Here is a 17,393-nt window from a genome sequence, read left to right on the forward strand (position 1 = left end):
GTAAGAACTGGTGCCATTTATGCCTTACCGACTCCCAGAACTCTGCAAGCTCTATGTTGGAGAATAGTGTATTTCCACCAGAAGTTGTGTTTCGATACTGTCTTATTCTGGCTGTCCTTTTTGGAGCATCTTAAAGACTGTGACAAAGTTCCTCCTCTGCCTTGGTGGGTCCTGCACTTATTGGCGGATTGCTCACCTCAGATATTCAGGGCAGCCCTCAGTTTGGCCAGTTTTATGGCTCAAACCTGCCATTCACTCAGCTAACCACATCACTTGCCAGCATGGGGAAAGGAAGGAGAACAATCCCACAGTCTCTGCTGACCCACCTAGTGGGCCAGGAGACAGGCCAGGATCTTCGCCTCTGGTGGGACCCACAGTCCAAGTCAACTCCTCTTATATCCAGTAGGAGGGAGAATGAGGGGAACCCAGGCCTTCCCTCTACTCTGGGTTTCAGCCCAGGGCCTGTGGATCGCGGCTGTCTGCAGTGTTACGTGTAACACCTGTGTGACAGCTACAACTCCCTGGGCTACTTCCCCATAGCCTCCTCCCAACATCTTCTTTATCCTCACTACAGGATAGGCATGTGAACAATTCCACGTGCCACTGCAAAGAGAAATTCTGGTAATGACTATATGAAGTTTTATTTGTAACACGCATAGGTTGGGTGTTTACTGCCAAGCAGAAGGGGAAAAGTTTTTAAACCTGTCCATCTAGGTGAATTTTTTCTTATCAATTCCCTCTGCATTTTCTAGTCTGCAATCTTTTTCTACTTCCATTTATGGTGAATGAGGGACTGTAGTTCTATGCTCTCGCTTCAGAAATAAACACATCAAAAAGCACTCATGTAGCACAGTGTAGAGCCGGTATTGTGGCAAGCAGGCATTGAGTTACAGTACTCACTCCATGCCCAGCTGATGGAGCACTGTGCTTGATATTTACATTATCCTGAAGTGCGTTTTATAAGGCTGCCAGATATCCACCATCCATTTATTTTGGCACCCCAATGCACATAAGGTGGACAAACATGCCTGGGCCACATGCTTTTCGGCCGGGTTCTGTCATTTGGTTATTTTGAATATTATATTTAGATTATGATTTCTCTATCAAGGAAATCTACACACGTAGCTTTCAATAAACATGACTTTAATGTTTCTCTGTTGGAATTAGAAGCTGCTAGAATTCAATTGTATATTACTAAGTGAACTCTACTGTACAACTTCATATTATAACTTTTGTTTGGATTTTTAGTTGCACTGAACTTTTAATGGCAGGTGAGATGCCATTAGTGAGAGTATAATGCTTAGACAGAAGAATGAATTTTCCAATTAGCAACTAAATATAATGTTTATAATATAGCTAGACAAACTGAAGGCTTTAGTTCAACTGAAGAAGCAAAATGGATTCGCTGACAGTAAACTGAAGACATGGATGCAATCCTGTAAGCAGCTGGGGAAGGAAAAAGAAACGTTGCCGAAACAAATTGCTGACCGTAATGCTCTATTAAAGGAGCACAAGCCAAGTATGGGGTAGTTGAAGAAGGAAATGCTATACTAGAATGATTGTAAGGCTGCAAATCATTCCTGGAAGTCACGGTTTCTGTGACCTCTGTGAATTTTGCAGTGCTGGTGCAGCTGATCCCAGGATCTCAGCAGCTGGGGAAGCCCAGGAGCCAGCCGCGCTGGCCGTTGCTCAGTCAGCCCCAGGCACGGTCCCTGGAGCAGCAGTCTGGGACTCGTGGTGGTGGGGCCCTGAGCCACCTCTTCCCCCCCAGCACCAGCATTGCCCTGCTCTCTCTCTCCACTCCCCAGCAGTCTTCAGGAGCGTCCCCTCTCCCAGGCGGTAGGATTTAGTCCCAGGTATTATTAGTAAAAGTCATGGAGGGGTCACGGGGCCCTGACTTTTTGTTTATTGCCCGTGACCTGTCCATGACTTTTACTAAAAATACCCACGACTAAAACATAGCCTTAATCATGATCCTGTTTCTAACCTTAATGCATTTATTTAGAACACATGTTTTCAAAACCTCCATTATTACATTTGATTCAGATGAGGGGCCAGATCCTCATAAATCAGTATAGTTTCTGAAGCTCTGCTATAGTTGACTGTGGTTGCACAAGCACACGTCTTATGTACTTAATTAACAAATGAATGATTGAGATCATTGCATTCTAAACACATCTTTCCAGAGTCTCCTTAAAGTTATTTGTACAGGTAACGACTCTTTCCCTTGGTCAGGTGCTGATGAGGTTGCCATCTACCTACATTCACTGACCCAGGACAACGAGCCAGAGTATGAGCCAGGCGGACTCCCAGAGGTGGTCAGAAAAGGTAATTGTTACTTCTTTGAGGAGAATGGTCCACATTGTGGGAGTGTGTGCGCACGCTTATCTAAATAATCGTGTTGTCATAGGTGTGACTTGGAAGCATTGTAAAAACTTTGACAACAGTGGCCAAATCCAGCCCTCATATAGGTTGCAAGAGAGGATTCTAGGCCCAGCCATTCCCATTATAAAACACCTTTTCTTCTGGTTGATAGGAAGGAAATTTTTGCTTAAACATTTTTAACTAAATGTTTTTCATTGAAATGTGCTGCATTGTCAAAACCGAAATGTATTACGGAGATGTATTGATTCGGACAAAGTTTTTGCTGAGCAGGAGGAGACCCCAAATTGAAAGCCTGATGTTTTTGATTCAATTTCATTTTATGAAAGCATTTGAAAGGCTTATGTTTTCATTCCAATCTAGAATAAAAACAAATTCTGAAACCTCGAAAATTCATAAAACAAAATTGTCTCCCTCTGGCCGGCTCTATGTAGAACAATAGGAGAGACATCGTTTTCAGATGGAAATGATTTTCCAGTTAATGGTGTCCCTTTAAAGGAAAAAGAGAACATTTGCTTGGGGAAAACTCTTTTTGCCATTTTAGTAGAGTTGCTGTTACACAGATCCACACCCTTGCCTGAGTTCACCTATAAAATTCTAGGAGCATAAGATAGTCCTAATAATTCCCCCATTCTGTTATTCAGTGAGTAAATGCCATTTTACTTTCTTAAATTATTACCCGTTGTCATCTCCATCTTGAATTGAGCAAGATCAGATTGATTGGAACAATAAAGTAATTTAATCAACTGTGGTTAATGGCTGTTGTTTATTTTTCAGGCTTTGCTGATATTCCTACTGGGAAAACCAACCCCTGTGTTTTGCGCAGAACAGCGCTAAACCTAAAGACCAGTGCCCGTCTTGCTGCTCAAAGCCAAAATTTGTCACCATATGGCCAACGTTTACAAAAAGGCAGGTCAGCTAATTTTGCCAAGATCTCTAAACCGACAGCTGGTGGCAGCAAATCACCAAAGGTAACTGATCGTCAAAATGTATCTGAATGTGCAGGGCCTGAAATCCACATAATGTATTTATCTCTCCAAGTGAGTTTGAAGATATGCCGTGTTATTCATGCCTCCTTTATATCTGCCATGAATATAGTGAAGACAAGGTCATCAATGTAAATAAAATGAATAAAGCTTGGCACATAACAAAGATCTGGGCATAATGGTAAACTTAAAATTGTTGGTATGATCAAATCTGTGATCTCATGCCAAGTGCTCATTAACTTGGTAAATGGGAATGAGGTCAATCTTCCCACTTTAATGCTCATCCCAAATATTTGATTATTTCTTGAAAGGCCTGGATGCCTAGAGCAGGGGGGGTGTGCGAATGCATATATGGATTACACGCAAAAGCACTCAAAAATTCGTATATGGTGGAATTAAGGCTTGTTGGCCCAATCTCCTGCTCAGCCAGCCCCAGTTCTCTTAGACTCATAGACTTTAAGGTCAGAAGGGCCATTCTGATCGTCTAGCCTGACCTCCTGCACGCAGGCCACAGAATGTCACCCACCCACTCCTGTAACAAACCCTAACCTGTGTCTGAGTTACTGAAGTCCTCATATCGTGGTTTAAAGACCTCCAGGTGAGAGAATCCTCCAGCAAGTGACCCGTGCCCCATGCTGCAGAGGAAGGTGAAAAACCTCAGGGCCTCTGCCAATCTGCCCTGGAGGAAAAATCCTTCCCGACCCCAAATATGGCAATCAGTTAAACCCTGAGCATGTGGGCCAGACTCACCAGCCAGACACCCAGGAAAGAATTCTCTGTAGTAACTCAGATCCCACCCATCTAACATCACATCACAGACCACTGGGCATATTTACCTGCTAATAATCAAAGATCAATTGCCAAATTAATTGCCAAAATTAGGCTATCCCATCATACCGTTCCCTCCATAAACTTATCAAGCTTAGTCTTGAAGCCAGATATGTCTTTTGCCCCGCTACTCCTTGGAAGGCTGTTCCAGAATTTCACTCCTCTAATGGTTAGAAACCTTCGTCTAATTTCAACTCTAAACGTCCTAGTGTCCAGTTTATATCCATTTGTTCTTGTGTCCACATTGATCTGAAGCTTAAATAATTCCTCTCCCTCCCTGATATTTATCCTTCTGATATATTTATAAAGAGCAATCAGATCTCCCCTCAGCCTTCTTTTGATTAGGCTAAACAAGCCAAGCTCTTTGAGTCTCCTTACATAAGACAGGTTTTCCATTTCTTGGATCATCCTAGTAGCCTTTCTCTGTACCTGTTCTAGTTTGAATTCATCCTTCTTAAACATGGGAGACCAGAACTGCACAAAATATTCCAGATGAGGTCTCACCAGTGCCTTGTATAATGGTACTAACCCTCCTTATCTTTACTGGAAATATCTCACCTGATGCATCCTAAAACCGCATTAGCTTTTTTCATGGCCATATCACATTGGCAGCTCATAGTCATCTTGTGATCAACCAATACTTCAAGGTCCTTCTCCTCCTCTGTTACTTCCAAATGATCGTCCCCAATTTATAACCAAAATTCTTGTTCTTAATCCTAAATGCATGACCTTGCACTTTTCACGGTTAAATTTCATCCTATTACTATTACTCCAGTTTACAGGGTCATCCAGATCTTCCTGTGTGATATCCAGATCTTCCTGTGTGATATCCTGGTCCTTCTCTGTGTTAGCAATACCTCCCAGCTTTATTAGCACATTCCCACTTTTTGTTCCAAAGTCAGTAATAAAAAGATTAAATAAGATTGGTCCCAAAACCGATCCCTGAGGAACTCCACTAGTAACCTCCTTCCAGCCTGACAGTTCACCTTTCAGTATGACCTGTTGTAGTCTCCCCTTTAACCAGTTCCTTATCCACCTTTCAATTTTCATCTTGATCCCCATCTTTTCCAATTTAACGAATAACTTCCCCGGTGGAACCGTATCAAGTGCCTTACTGAAATCGAGGTAAATTAGATCCACTGCGTTTCCTTTGTCTAAAATCTGTTACCATCTCAAAGAAGGAGATCAGGTTGGTTCCACTCTGTCCCCCACCCCTGAAAATTTCAGCCCAAGCAATTAAAGTTTGTAAAGTTAGAAGCAGCAGAAAACAGGGTCTTCTTGTAATGGGAGGAGTCAGGTACCCTTAATAATAAATGGTCCTATTAGCTTTGCCAGTAATATATGTTGGTAACAATTCTGTTTTTGCTGGCACTAGAAGGATAAGCCCTGATGCTCACCTCTCACACAGGACCCACATCAGTGTAAATGGGATGAGAATTGGGGCCAATTACCTAGACTATCAGAAGCTTTGGCATTCAGGATTTCAATTGTCATGAAGCACACATATATAACTACTGAAGTTTTAGCTAACTGATGCTAAAATCATGTCAGAATTTGGTGGGGAGTGCAGGGAGTGCAGAGACAAGGACGATTGTAATAGCAGTGGGGACTGGAATTTGAGAGAACCCCAAAGGTGTACACATTGTGAAATTTTTCAACAGTTTTACAAAGCTAGTGTTGACCATCACAACAAACATATTGTGAAGGTTATGTTAAATATTTAGAATGACATGACATTCTCCTGAATATTTCATAATACGTCTGGACAGGATATCCTCTGCAGGCCAATGTAAATGCTTCAGGACTAAACAACTTTTTCAAGTGCTATCATATTTACAGAATAAACTATAGGACATTTACAAATTCATTATGAAATATCAGTAATTAAACTTAAATTACATATCTCAAAATACAGTTCTGCAGATTAGTGATTGAGCAAGAAGAGACTAGACAAGGAACTCCTGTGTACTACTCCTTAGCTTTGCCTATACCTTGTTAAATTATGTGACTTGTGATTTGTAAAGCATGGATGATAATGCCCATTCTATCTTGAACATGGTGAGGAGTAGGTAGTTGCTGTAAAGCATTCTGCATAGCGCTGTTGTATTTTCAGAGTGATAACTATAAACATTGAAGATTCTTGCTTTTAGCGTGTGTCTGCTAATTCATATTATTCAGTCGCTTGGAATGGGTCTTTCACTTCCTGCTGGTAATTAACAAGGTTCTCCAATACCACTAAAGCATGAGAATTTTTTTCTTTGTGTTGCAGGTAGATGATACTCAGCAGTGCCAAGCAGAAACAGCTATTGAACCCATGGAATCTAGTTCAAGATCTCCTCTTTGCATGAAGAAGCAAAACACACAAGCTGTTGCTGAGAACTTGATGGAGAATCTCAACACACACCAAGGCAGATGTTCCTTGAGCACACAAAACTACCTGATCAAAATGAACAAGACAAAAACTGTATGGTACAGTAAACCTGAGTAGTATAAGTAGTATACCATGAAACAAACCCTAACCGCACCCCTTGACCCCTTAAACTCTGCCCCTTGAACCAGTGATGAGCTGCCAAATTTTTAACAACGGGTTCCCTCCTCCCTCCAAAATTTTAACAACGGGTTCCCTCCTTCCCCCCCCCTCCGTGGGAAGTCGTGCCCCATCCAACCCCTCATGTTCCTTAACACACACACTCCGAGACCCCTGACCCATCCCCCCCTTCCCTGTCCCCTGACTGCCCCTTGCCGCCCCACCCAACCCCTCCTCTCATTCTCAATGGCCCCCCAGAACCCCTACCCCATACAACTACCCCTTCTCTCTGTCCTAGGTGCCCCACCACCTCATCCAACCCTGCTCTTTCCTGACTGCTCCCGGGACCCTTGCCCCCATTCAATCCCCTGTTCCCTGCCCTCTGACTGCCTGACCCTATCCACCCCCACAACCCACCCCTCCCTGCCCCCTTACCACACTGCCTGGGGACCGGGTCCACTCTGCCAGGACCACGACCGACTCCCGGGCCAGGCCCGACTCCCGGGCGGGCGGCACGAGGCCCGACTCGCCGAGCCGCTCGGCCCGACTCCCGGGCAGGGCGGCACGAGGCCCGACTTCGCCGAGCCGCTCGGCCCGACTCCCGGGCGGGCGGCACGAGGCCCGGCTTCGCCGAGCCGCTCGGCCCGACTCCCGGGCGGCACGGGGCCCGGCCGCTCGGCGGCAGCTGCGGGCCCGACTCCCGGGCGGCGCTGGGCTGGAGGAGCGCGGTCTGGGACCGGGAGCTGCTGAGCCAGCCGCACCTCCTCTCCCCCTCCGCGCCCCAGCTTACCTGCTGGCTGCCTCCATGCTGCGTGTTCAGGCTTCCCGCGCACATCTGATTCGCGGGAAGCAGGGGAGGAGGAGAAGAGGGCGGAGCAGGAGAGGAGTGGCGGGAACTTTGTTAAATTTAGCAGCCCTTAACAAGCGGTTCTAAAATGGCTGCTAAAATTTAACAACGGGTTTATCTTGAACCCATGCGAACCCGCTGCAGCTCACCCCTGCCTTGAACCCCACTCACCTGTCACCAGAAGTCCCGCTCCGAGTATTAATCCCAGGGTCAAGATGCCACATGACCGGAAGCAAGGTGTGTCACGTGACCATCCTCTACCACTCAGGAAGGGTTTCAGCCGCTGGGGACCACCCCGAGAGGAGATTTGACCAATCAAGGCAAGTTCTGGGGTGGAGTGACCCATCTGGATGTGGGTCATGTGACCCCTCTAAGAACTCCTCCTACTTCCCTCTACCAATCAGGATGGGGTTCACCCTGATAGGACCTCCCTCAGAGGAGATCTGACCAATCAGAGTGAGTTCTGGGGTGGGGTGACCTGTTCGGAAGTGGGTCGTGTGACCCCCTCTAAGAACTCCTCCCAACGCCCTCTGCCAATCAGAGAGCAGCACCATTACCCCATAAGTCCCAGCTCCGGGCAGAGGAGGCCATCTCTGACCAAGGACACGTTTTTTAGAAATTGTGGAAAGGCTACTGAGAGGAAACGTGGACTCCTTTACCACCCCCATGAGACCTTCGGACTTTGTTTTGACCCGAGCACCTTTGGACTTGTGTGGAGATAGCGCTACCTCGGTGACAGTTCCAAGGAGGACCCTTTGACTCAGCGTTGATGGATCCTCTCATTTGACTCAACCGTTGGGTTCTTACACTGTTTGTTTTCTGAAAATCTCTCAACAGCTTAACGATGCTGTGACAGTACCTCCTATCTGACTTTTGACAGTACCTCCCATAAGGCTTTATGGAAATAATGCTTAGAATGTGTTTTATGGAACTATGCTTAGAATGTGTTTTATGCTACATATGCCATGTAACACATCTCCGTAAAGGTTATGATCTAATGAATGTATTAATCCTATTCGTATGCATGTATCATTTTTGTATTCAAAGTTATGAATGTTGGCTGTGTACCGGCTTGATTTCTAAATAACCTTAGTAGAGCATTTGGTCAGTTCCTGGGGAAAGGAATGTTGAAATTAAGTACCTAATCAAGAAACACTGAAAGGACAATGGATCTTGGAATGCTCCAATCCACATAAGAAGTCTACTTGAGGAAGTTCAAGGTAGCATGTAAACAATGGATGCTCCCTGTAAAAACTGTGAGTCATGCATGGATATGTGGCTTGCCCAAGTGACTCCAAAACTCCATCTTGGAGCTGGACTTGGCACAGGAGTGAGGAGGGGGTCTCCACCCCCAAGAGAAAGTCTATTTAAACCCCTAGGAGAGCCCTCCATTTTGGCTTCAGCTGGCTAAAGAGACAGCCCCATCTCCCCTCCCTGGGATACTTGAAAGAAATTGGAACAAAGACAGTGACTGCAGGGGTGTGAGTGATTGCTGGACCCAGGCTAAAAGGAGATTAGTCTGTAAAGGGAGCATTGTGGAACTGGTGAGGATCTTATCTGTATTCAGTTTGATTAGATATAGATTTGCACATTTTCTTTTATTTTGCTTGGTGACTTACTTTGTTCTGTCTTTTACTACATGCATCCACTTAAATCCTACTTTCTGTCTTTAATAAAATCACTATTTACTTATTAATTAACTCAGAGTATGTATTAATACCTGGGGGAGCAAACAACTGTGCCTATGTCTCTATCAGAGTTATAGAGGGCAAACAATTGATGAGTTTATCCTGTATAAGCTTTATACAGGGTAAAAGGGATTTATTTGGGTTTAGACCCCATTGAGAGTTGGGCATCTGAGTTTAAAGATAGGAACACTTCTGTTAGCTGCTTTCAGGTAAACCTGCAGCTTTGGGGCAAGTAATTCAGACCCTGGGTCTGTGTTGGAGCAGCCGGGAGTGTCTGGCTCAGCAAGACAGGGAGCTGGCAGGGAAAGCAGGGCTTGAAGTAGTTTGGGAACATCAGGTGGCAGCTCCCAGGAGGTTTCTGTGATCCAGCCTGTCACAGTGGCGTAGTCAGCAGAATCTGTGCACATCTGATTGCTTTGAGGTACTGGTAGTGATTTTAAGTGAGTTTTGAGTGTGGTCGGTGGCTGAAGAACAGACCAAGTGGTTACTGGTTTGTTATTTTCTATTTGCTTATTTTGGGTAAGGGAAGTAGGGACAGAAAAGGAAGCAAAATAAGTAAGAGACAAGATCTGAAGATGCTAAAACTGCACAGGGTGCAAATTGCCCAGAAAGGCTGAACACTGGGCACTGTGAAAGTCTCTGTTAACGAAGAATCCCCTGAGCTGAGTGCATCCCACTTTCAGTGAACTGCAGAGGGGATGTGGCCCAGAAGAAAAAAGCAGGAAAATGACTAGCAGTGAAGCAGCTAACAAACTAGAGTTGGCTAGACTGGAAGCAAAAGAGAAAGAAAATGAACATAAAAGACTAATGGAGAGGGAGGAGGCTGCCCACGAGAGAGCTATGGAGGCAGAGACAGCAAGGGTGGAGGCAGAAGCAGCTTCCCACAAGAGAGCTATGGAGGCAGAGACAGCAAGGATGGAGGTAGAAAAAGCCAGGGAAGAGGCTGCCCACGAGAGAGCTATGCAGACCCAGAGAAAGGCCCAGAAGCATGAACTGGCTGTAACGGAGTCAAAGAGACAAAACCCTCCACCTGCTGGCTCCACTTCCCCAAAAATTCATAAATGGGAGCAACTGTGTCCACAGTATGAGAATCCAGCGAGATCGCCGAATATTTCATCACCTTCAAGAGACTGGGCACCCTGCATGCCATCCCTGAAGATCAAAAGATGACCACATTGATAGCAAAATGGACTGGTAGAGCTCTGGACATATTCAGTAAGATGCCTATTGATGATGCTTCAAACTACAGTAAATTTAAGGATCTGGTTTTGAAAGAGTTTCAGATTACACCTGAAACCTACAGGGTGAAATTCAGGAGTCTTAAGAGGATCTGGATTGAGTAATGTGGTTTATGCCAATGAAATGAGAGATTTGGTAGACAAGTGGGTGTGGGGGAAGGGCATTACAAGCTTCCAAGGGATGTGTGATCTGGTTACTCAGGAACACTTCCTGAATATGGGCAGGAAGATGTAAAACAGTATTTGTGGGACAAAAAGGTAAATGCAGTGGGTGAATTAGCTGGGTATGCAGACTCTTATGAGCAAGCACAAGCTGCAATCAAACATAAACCACTGGGAGAGGGGTACAGGGTTGGGGGAAAGCAGAATCACCGTTTTACCCCTGGGAAAAAGGAGGCTGGGGAACCTCCCAATTCCCCTGGAACTCGTCCCAAATTTCCTGTGCAAGCAGAGGAGCCCAAGAGGTGCTAGGATTGTAAGTCAACTGAGCACCTGAGGACTAAGTGTCCCTTTCTGAGTAGAAACAAGCAACAAGTAACACATGAAGCTGTGGCTTCTCAGAGCCAGGCTGTGGCCTCTTTCCACACAGGATTTGTAAAGCTTGCTTCCACACAACCAAGCAATGAGCATATGCATGCTGTTAAAATGAATGGTGCAGTGCTTCTTGGACTGAGGGACACAGGTGCTGAGATTTCTGTGGTCAGGAGGGACCTTATCCAGAAGAAGGATCTGTTGCCAGGTAAAATGGCAGAATTAGAGCTGTTAGCGGGTTACAAAGTCTTTGCACCTTTAGCTAAAGTACACATGCAAACTAAGGATTTGCAGGCTGAACCGACTGTTGCAACGGTGGCACACAATTTTGCACCGTTTCTATTGGGAAACGATTTCTTTAGTGTGGCAGAATCTGTCCCAGGGCTGGTTAGCAGTCGGGGTCGGTGCGGGGTGAAGTCACATGGACTGCTGGGGGAATAGGAGGGTGTCTCATAGATTCCTCTGCAGCAGTAAAGAATGCAGCTTTGGGGGCAGGGATGGTTGTGGCCAGTTTCTGTAGTCCCGGGGCTCAAGGAAAGTTCCAGAGGGAGGGGCTGGATGAAGGCAGCTCCTGTCCGTAATCATCTCCCCAGGGAGGGGAGGAACCACCTTGTAACAGGGGCCACCACAGCTGCTGACTGCCAGGAAATTGCAGGTCAGCAGAGGCAGGGCCTGCCCTGGGGTGCATAGAGACGTGTGTCCCAAAGGTGGGAGTTGGGGTCCTGGTGACCACAGTGGTGAAACAGACCCCAAGATCGCTGTAGCTGGAAGCAAACCCAACCTGAGTGAAAAGGGGAATTTTGCTGGCCAGTGAAAAGTCTGCCATAGCTGGTAGCTGTGAGCCCACAGTTGGACCAGGGTCACCTTCCCTTTCGGGGACACAGGAGTGTCTGACCCAGAGGAGCCCAGAGAGGAAGCCCAGATGGAAGGGGGCAGAGAGTCCGCCCACCTTTTGTGGGAAGGACTTTCCCAGGAGGAGGGTGAAAAGTTTGCATTTAAAATGCCAGCCCCTTCTCCTATGGTTCATGTTGTAAGAAACCTGGGGTCAGATCTCCTGAACAGAGTCCATCCAGCTGGCCTGTTGGGAACAGAAAGTGGGGTGCCCAAGGGGTCCAGAGCCCCCCATTGAAAGGTGGTGTTCTTGCTGCACCTGTAAGAGATAAAACTCTCTCTCCAAGATGGGGGTGGTGGGGGGAATCTCTGCATGGGTGGCACTTCACAAGGGAGTGCGGTCAGCCCAGAGACATTCCAGAGGAGGGGCCGAGGGCAGGCATGGTGGCAGTGCACCCTCTCCTTGCCAAAGGCTCAACCACATGCCTGAATTAAAGCCTTCTCCAAAGAGGCAGAGTGCCTACCAGAGGCTACACAGAGCTGGGAAAATGCAATAGACACTAAAGGAGTCAAACTGAGTGAGCAAGCCTGTCCACCGTAGATTTGCTGTTAACCTTGTGTCTTTTGCTAATTCACCTATGGGATAAAACAAAGGAATGTGTACTAGTGTTAAACCCTTTAAAGATGTGGGACATACCTGCTTTGTGGAAGAAACTGTTGTACATGCTAGGGATGGTGACAGGAGAGCCCCACAAGCAAGTTACTTTTCAGCCTACGCCTGTAAACAGTCTGGAAGCTTGGAACAGCAGCAAAAGCATAACAGCCCCATGCTGCTGTGTAGAAGGGGAAACTGAGGCACACTGCCTCATGGCATTGGTGGCTAATTGCCAAAACGCCTCCGCTGTAACAGATATCGCTGTCTGCATTCTGTTAACAATACTACACCCCAACCTGTTTTCTGGCATCTGAGGACCAGGACCCCCAAAACTGGCTAGGACCCTTAGGAATGACATCATATGGTTTAAAGGTACTTGAAAGGAGTGTGACCAAAAACAAACAGGGATTTTACATGTACTGCCTCCGCCATGGACAGTGTCCAAGTCTCTGGCAGTAAGCTCAGGGGGAGGGTGTGACGGTACCTCCCATAAGGCTCTATGGAAATATGCTTAGAATGTGTTTTCTGCTACATATGCCATGTAACATATCTCCATAAAGGTTATGATCTACTGAATGTATTAATCCTATTCGTATGCATGTATCATTTTTGTATTCAAAGTTATGAATGTTGGCTGTGTACCGGCTTGATTTCTAAATAACCTTAGTAGAGCATTTGGTCAGTTCCTGGGGAAATTAAGTACCTAATCAAGAAACACTGAAAGGACAATGGATCTTGGAATGCTCCAATCCACATAAGAAGTCTACTTGAGGAAGTTCAAGGTAGCATGTAAACAATGGATGCTCCCTGTAAAAACTGTGAGTCATGCATGGACATGTGAGTTGCCCAGGTGACTCCAAATCTCCATCTTGGAGCTGGACTCGGCACTGTAGTGATGTGTGGATCTCCACCCCCAAGAGAAAGTCTATTTAAACCCCTTTGAGATCCCTCCATTTTGTCTTCAGCTGGCTAAAGAGAGAGCCTCCACCCCACCCCAGGATACCCGAAAGAAATGGGAACAAGGACAGTGACTGCAGGAGGTGTGAGTGATTGCTGGACCCAGGCTAAAGGAGATTAGTCTGTCAAAGGAGCATTGTGGAACTGGTGGGGATCTTATCTGTATTCAGTTTGATTAGATATAGATTTGCGCATTTTAAGCTGTATACAGGGTAAAATGGATTTATTTGGATTTAGACCCCATTGGGAGCTGGGCATCTGAGTGTTAAAGACAGGAACACTTCTGTTAGCTGCTTTCAGGTAAACCTGCAGCTTGGGGCAAGTAATTCAGACCCTGGGTCTGTGTTGGAGCAGGCAGGAGTGTCTGGCTCAGCAAGACAGGGTGCTGGGGTCCTGAGCTGGCAGGGAAAGCAGGGGTAGCAGTAGTCTGGGCACATCAGGTGGCAGCTCCCAGGGGGTTTCTGTGATCCCACCTGTCACAGATGCCTTTCTAGAGGCCTTTGAGAACTTACACGTCGGTAGCCCTGTGGGAGTAAGTCTATCATGCATCAGCTGTTTTTGCTCATGTCTGAGACACCGATCTCAAGAGGGAAATCTGGAAAAGGACAAAATGGACTTCCTTATGGTAGGGGTCACCCCACTAAAGCTCCCAACTTCCGGGGGGGTGTAATATAGTTATTTAACAGAGCCATCTGTGGAGACATAGAATCATAGAACTTAAGATCAGAAGGGACCATTATGATCATCTAGTCTGACCTCCCGCAAAATGCAGGCCACAAAAGCTGACCCACCCACTCTTGAAATAATTCTCTCCCTTGACTCAACTCTTGCAGTCCCCAAATCCTGGTTTAAAGACTTCAAGTAGCAGGTAATCCTCCAGCAAGCGACCCCTGCCCCATGCTGCGGAGGAAGGTGAAAAACCTCCAGGGCCACTGCCAATCTACCCTGGAGGAAAATTCCTTCCCAACCCCAAATATGGCGATCAGCTGAACCCCGAGCATGCGGGCAAGACTCTCAGCCAGACACTCGGGAAAAAGACTTTCAATATCCCAACATTGACCCTCAGTACTAATTACCAGTGGCGGCACGTTATTGACCTATTGACTAAATAGTGTTATCCTATCAAACCATTCCCTCCATAAACTTATCAAGCTTAAACTTAAAGCCAGAGAGGTCCTTCGCCCCCACTGTTTCCCTCGGTAGGCTGTTCCAGAATTTCACTCCCCTGATGGTTAGAAACCTTCGTCTAATTTCAAGCCTAAACTTCCCGACTGCCAATTTATATCCATGTCATGTACCATGTTTTACTCACACAAGTATGGGCGGGGACACATTCGTATTGACACATTTAAATAAGTTTTATTAATCGCCTGCTTTAACACAACCTTGTGGCGCCGCCTGTAAAATGGATGCCATGACCCTACCATAAGGAGTCTGAGCTGGTTCCTGTTGTCAGTAGCTACTGGTGTGATGCTCCTGCAATGGACACAGCTCAGTCAGTGGTGGGGCTTTCCACTGCACCCTAGGCTGGACAAAGATGTGCTCTCGGTGCGTATTCTTATACACAGGTGCAGAACAGATTACTCATCACTCCTGGCGCATTGAGGTGCAGCCCTTTGCGCATTACTGCCTTTCTCCTGGCACAGGTCGTTTGAACAAATCTGTCCATCATACAGTCTGTCCATCATATTATCCTTTCCTATTGTCTATTCATCATATTGTGCTTTTATACTGTCATTAGGCTGGGTCTGCCTGTTCCTTGTTATCTGTGTGGGATGTGTTCGTACCCAGCTGTTCTGGTGCTGTTTTGGCATACGTTCCTAAGAACATAAGAACGGCCGTGCAGGTCAGACCAAAGGTCCATCTAGCCCAGTATCTGTCTACCAACAGTGGCCAATGCCAGGTGCCCCAGAGGAGTGAACCTAACAGGCAATGATCAAGTGATCTCTCTCCTGCCATCCATCTCCATCCTCTGACGAACAGAGGCTAGGGACACCATTCCTTACTCCATCCTGGCTAATAGCCATTACTGGACTTAACCTCCATGAATTCATCCAGTTCTCTTTTAAACGCTTTTATAGTCTTAGCCTTCACAACCTCCCCAAGTAAGGAGTTCCACAAGTTGACTGTGCGCTGCGTGAAGAAGAACTTCCTTTTATTTGTTTTAAACCTGCTGCCTATTAATTTCATTTGGTGACCCCCTAGTTCTTGTATTATGGGACTAAGTAAATAACTTTTCCTTTTCCACTTTCTCAACATCACTCATGATTTTATATACCTCTATCATATCCCACCTTAGTCTCCTCTTTTCCAAGCTGAAGAGTCCTAGCCTCTTTAATCTCTCCTCCTATGGGACCCTCTCCAAACCCCTGATCATTTTAGTTGCCCTTTTCTGAACCTTTTCTAGTGCTAGAATATCTTTTTTGAGGTGAGAGACCACATCTGTACACAGCAGCTGAAACCCTTCCTCTTCTAGCAGCCCTCTTTTTGCCAATTTCTGTGAGCAGGGCCTGCCTCTGGCTCACAGCCTAAATTTGCTTAGCAACATCTTGACCCTTACTTCAGATCAGGCCTCAGGCCTCATCTCACTACAATTCATTCTTCCATTTTGTCCTTTTCCAGATTTTCCTCTTGAGATCTGTGTCTCAGGCATGAGCAAAAACAGCTGAGGCACGATATATTTTTCCCACAGGGCTACCGATGTGTAAGTTCTCAGAGGCCTCTAGAAAGGCATCGTCAAGCTGTTGAGAGATTTTCAGTAAAGAAACAGTGTAAGCACCCTACTGCTTGTTGTTAATTTATGCAATCCCTGGTTCTTCTTCAGTGATTGCTCATATCCATTCCATGTAGGTGTGTGCGCGCGCGTGCACGTTCGTCGGAAGACTTTTACACTAGCAACTCAGTGGGTCGGCTGGGCGCCTGGGTGGCGCCACCATGGCGCGGATATATACACCAGCCGACCCACCCACTCCTCAGTTCCTTCTTACCGCCCGTGTCGGTCGTTGGAACAGTGGGCGCGGCTTAACTGACCTCCACTTCCCTAGCTACTCATAGTTTCTCTCGTTAATTATAGTTCAGATTTCTATAGTTGTATAGTTAGAGTATTTAATTCAGAGGTTCGGGATTATCCCTTCCCACACCGGTGCGGATGCGATGCCCAGTCCACAGGGTTTTACAATGCTCGGCCGGCCACAAGCCGATGCCGACAAGAGATCCTCTCCTAAGTACCTTGAGAATCTCACCTAACAGATAAGTGCCGCTTTTGTAAGGCCTTTAATCCGAGAACAAAGGGGGAGCGGGACTTTCGTCTCAAGCAGCTCCTGAGGAGGCAGCTCTTGCCCCTCCGCTCTCGGCACCGGCGCTGGTTAGTCTTCAGGGCGCTCCTCGGCACGGATCGCGGTACCGCCGAGCCTCTCGGCACCGGCCGTCGCTGGCTCCGGCGTCCACTCGGCATGGATCCCTCTCCTGGGTATGAAGAGGCACAAGATTCTTGCTGCGTCCGAGCCGCCTGCTCCGCGGCCCGAGTGCTATGCTAAGTCGGATCGCCGGCACCGATGTCTGCGCGGCACCGACAATATCCACACCGTTAACTCCGGCCATGCAAGAGCCGTCGAGTCGGTGCTGGAAAGCTCGGTGCGAACCGTGGTCGAGCTCGCTATTAAGCTGCGTCAGAGCCGCCTGCTCCGCGGCCGGCGCTCTCTAAGTTGCACTGCCGGCACCTATACCTGCTGCGGCACCGGCGGTATCGGCACCGTTCACTCCGGCCATGCAAGAGCTGTCGAGTCTGGTACGCCCGGTGCGGGTTATATTGTCGATCGGCAAGCCTGCCTTGCTCAGACCACCCTGCGTCGGCACCTCAGAGCAGCAGCGTTCACGATCGCGGTCCCGCAGATGTTCTCGGTCCGTCGCCAAGCCAGGTGCGG

The 17,393-nt window shown here is 47.0% G+C and overlaps 2 long non-coding RNA genes across 2 annotated transcripts in view; both read left to right on the forward strand.

Annotated features, from left to right (window-relative positions):
* LOC120402009 overlaps window positions 1-17,393 on the forward strand; it is an 85,045-nt gene that overhangs the window by 32,938 nt on the left and 34,714 nt on the right. Inside the window, exon 2 of the long non-coding RNA XR_005596910.1 lies at window positions 1,357-1,438. This is a non-coding gene — a long non-coding RNA (uncharacterized LOC120402009). The remainder of the gene's footprint in view (window positions 1-1,356; window positions 1,439-17,393) is intronic.
* Window positions 2,268-6,527, forward strand: LOC120402008. The gene is made up of 3 exons (XR_005596909.1): window positions 2,268-2,328; window positions 3,160-3,353; window positions 6,466-6,527. It is a non-coding gene; the product is annotated as an uncharacterized LOC120402008 (long non-coding RNA).

Source organism: Mauremys reevesii, linkage group 3, assembly GCF_016161935.1.
Source record: "Mauremys reevesii isolate NIE-2019 linkage group 3, ASM1616193v1, whole genome shotgun sequence".
Classification (NCBI taxonomy): domain Eukaryota; kingdom Metazoa; phylum Chordata; order Testudines; family Geoemydidae; genus Mauremys; species Mauremys reevesii.